The sequence below is a fragment of the Schistocerca serialis genome, chromosome 2, assembly GCF_023864345.2.
Source record: "Schistocerca serialis cubense isolate TAMUIC-IGC-003099 chromosome 2, iqSchSeri2.2, whole genome shotgun sequence".
NCBI lineage: Eukaryota > Metazoa > Arthropoda > Insecta > Orthoptera > Acrididae > Schistocerca > Schistocerca serialis.
The window spans coordinates 736,955,598-736,959,134 of record NC_064639.1 but is presented as its reverse complement, the minus strand read 5'-3'; the positions used below and the strand labels follow the sequence as shown (position 1 = coordinate 736,959,134).

General features: G+C 44.9%; 1 non-coding gene across 1 annotated transcript; it reads right to left on the bottom strand.

Annotated features, from left to right (window-relative positions):
- Positions 1-2,845: 2,845 nt before the first annotated feature.
- Positions 2,846-2,920, bottom strand: Trnas-cga (transfer RNA serine (anticodon CGA)). The gene has a single exon. It is a non-coding gene; the product is annotated as a tRNA-Ser (tRNA).
- Between the last annotated feature and the right edge of the window lie 617 nt (positions 2,921-3,537).

Below are 3,537 nucleotides of genomic sequence, written 5' to 3'. Positions count from 1 at the left end.
AGAAAACATCAACTGCTCTTGCTCTATGAGGTCGATCATTATCTTCCATCAATACGAAATCTGGCCCCCACCACCACGCAACAACAGCACATGAGGTCCCAAGATCTCGTCACGGCACGTGTTAAATCTTGCCGATTCACCCATACAATTTCAGGAAGTGGTACTCATGTGGTCGACATAATCCCTGCCCACAACACTAGGGATCCTCCTCGATATCGTTGTCTCTGCATAATGTTGGGTGCCGAAATTGTGTTTCACGTTCCCTCCAGATGCGAATGCATCGAGAATAACTCTCCAGACCAAACTGGGATTCATCTGTGAAAGAAACATAAGTCCACTTTTCGACCACACAGGAGGCATGTGAAGGTGTATCAGAGGTACACATACAGCAGGTAATCAACAATAAAGGCCAACAATAAAAGCCCCCTTTATACCATTTGTCTCGATACAACACGTCCAGTGGATGCTACGACGTCGGATGCGAGGTCTATGCAGTTCTAAGGTGGTACCGTTTCGTCCTTACATTCGAATAACGGTCCTCTCTTTCTGACATCAAAAGTGTTCGGCCCTGCTCTGGTCTTTGGGGTACCGTTTCGGCCTCTATAAAGTTTTGACACATCGCAGAAACGACAGAACGATTCACATTAAGCCACCAGGCCTCATCAGTTTGCGACTGTCCTGCTGCCATTCTTCTTTTGGCTCCCCACCACAGAGAGTCCGGTAGGCGTCTTCTTCGTGCCATACTGCACCGTCTGTGACGGTACACACAGCGATTGTGGATGTGGGACTACCCGGCAAACACTACCCGTTTTGTTAGGTGCCCTGACGTCATCGTTGACGTGGTTGTCCATTGACCGGAATTCCATTTTCCGTGCAGAACGCGACTGCAAGGACATCTGTTGACAGTTGTTATAACAATAAAGTGAATTATACACAAGACGGGAAATAGTGGTTTGTTGCTTTACTTTTGCACACCAGTGTAGTTTGGCACTTCCATCACTTGTTATGACACTACTCAGGTAAATGAAACTTTCCACGCTTTCAATCTTCTCTCCTTCTAGTGTGATGCTGCGAGGTGTGGGTGCCCTAATTATCTTCATTGCCACTGCCTTGCTCTTAGTCAGTCAGCTTGAATTCTTTAAGTTTTTTACTCCATTAATCCAGTCTCTTCTGAACCTCCATTTCCTTCTCTACACAAATCGTGATGTCATCATCAGAAGCGAAAGAAATGAGATCTTCACTTACTACTTCCATGATTTCTCTCCTGATTGTGACTATGAGTGTGGTGAAGAGTAACAGGGAAAGTGATGTTCATGCTGAACGCCTCCCTTTGTCTTAAACCATTTTGATCTTCCACCTCCTACTTGTACACTATTTTCACCACCTTCATACAGCATCTGAACTTTTTTAATTAATTAATCAAGAACATTATGTATCCTCACCTATTCCCATATTTTGAAACTTGGTACACTGTCTTACATTCTTTCTCAAATCCAGGACCATCACTATCAGGTTCTTTCCTTTGTCCCAATACTTCTCCATTAACTGTCGGAAGAAGAAAATGAAACCTATCGGTTCTCCGCTGCTTCTCAATCCATGCTCTTGTTCCTCGAACTGATGTTCTAGGATTTTATTCAGTCTCTGTTCTATGATTTTCCCCATTATCTCATGGTAATATGATAGCAGTGTTATTCTCCGGTAGCTGGTTCACGACGTTCTACTTCCTTTCTTGAACAGTGATATTATATTTCCCTTTCTACAATCATCCTGCACATTGTACACTTTTCATATCATCTCCCGGCATCCGACTTATCCATTGTATTCCTTAGATTCCAGTTGCTTTAATCGTGTTTTTACTATATATTAAGGTGCCTATCTTGGCTAAAAATGTTAAGTTTTGTTTACTATGTTGCGACGATAGACGAATCTGATGAAGATATCAAGGATAGGAACCTGTCACAAAATAAAGAAAGGAATTTGTGATCAAAGACTGTTTTCATTTACACATGTGGTGATGTTTCCTTGCGTCACGACATCATTTTCACATTTATGGAGCAGTTCTTACTTGATACGTATGTCGAAAGGTCAACTTGGTTGCAATTTCGGGTCGGTCTTCTGGTGAAGACCTTTAGGATGAAGTGCAGGGGGGACAGGGGCCGGCTCCCAGTGGTAATCAACTAACCCCCCGAGGGGCACTGCGCAGCTATCGCCGCGTACATGCAGCTGGCGCACATACAAGAGCGTTGGCACAAGCCAGACGATGATAGGACGTGAGACGCGCACTACTTTAGAGTGAAGTAACATGAAACGTTTGATCATGGTGCGGAAACAGCTTGCTGTCGTCAGAAAAAAATGTTCTGTTGATGAACATTATCATTTCCTAGTAGTGCTAAATTTGTTTAGATATGTAAAAAAGAAAACAGACAAAACGGTTTTAAACTGCTGCGTGTAACTTAAGCTAATCACTGTGTTCCGTTTACAGTATTCTGAGCGTACATCTTCCCTTTTACGGAAGTACTCTCTAAGACCGAAAACCTAAGCACGAAGAAGGAATTATCCGAATGGTACGGAAATAGCTATGTGTGAGATGCACACACAGACAAATAAATGATACAGTTGTAGAAGAATTTGATCACTTATTCAAAAGAAGGAGCTTCACAAATGAAGCAAGTCGATAATGCTTTGGTCCACCCCAAGCCTTTATGCAAGCAGTTACTCGGCTTGGATATCCCCCTGAGGCATATCGCGCCAAATTCTGTTCAATTGACATGTTGGATCCAGAATGAGATTTTCACTCTGCTGCGGAGTGTGCGCTGATATGAAACTTCCTGGCAGATTAAAACTGTGTTCCCGACCGAGACTCGAACTCGGGACCTTTGCCTTTCGCGGGCAAGTGCTCTACCAACTGAGCTACCGAAGCACGACTCACGCCCGGTACTCACAGCCTTACCTCTGCCAGTACCTCGTCTCCTACCTTCCAAACTTAACAGAAGCTCTACTGTGAACCTTGCAGAACTAGCACTCCTGAAAGAAAGGATATTGCGGAGAAATGGCTTAGCCACAGCCTGGGGGATGTTTCCAGGATGAGATTTTCACTCTGCAGCGGAGTGTGCGCTGATATGAAACTTCCTGGCAGATTAAAACTGTGTGTCCGACCGAGACTCGAACTCAGGACCTTTGCCTTTCGCGGGCAAGTGCTCTACCAACTGAGCTACCGAAGCACGACTCAGGCCCGGTACTCACAGCTTTACTTCTGCCAGTACCTCGTCTCCTACCTTCCAAAGTTTGGAAGGTAGGAGACGAGGTACTGGCAGAAGTAAAGCTGTGAGTACCGGGCGTGAGTCGTGCTTCGGTAGCTCAGTTAGTAGAGCACTTGCCCGTGAAAGGCCAAGGTCCCGAGTTCGAGTCTCGGTCGGGCACACAGTTTTAATCTGCCAGGAAGTGACATATTGGATCGTCAAAAATCTCGTGATGACTGAAGGACCCTGCCCATAATGATCCAAACGTTCTCAGTTGAGGATAGATCCAGCGACATTG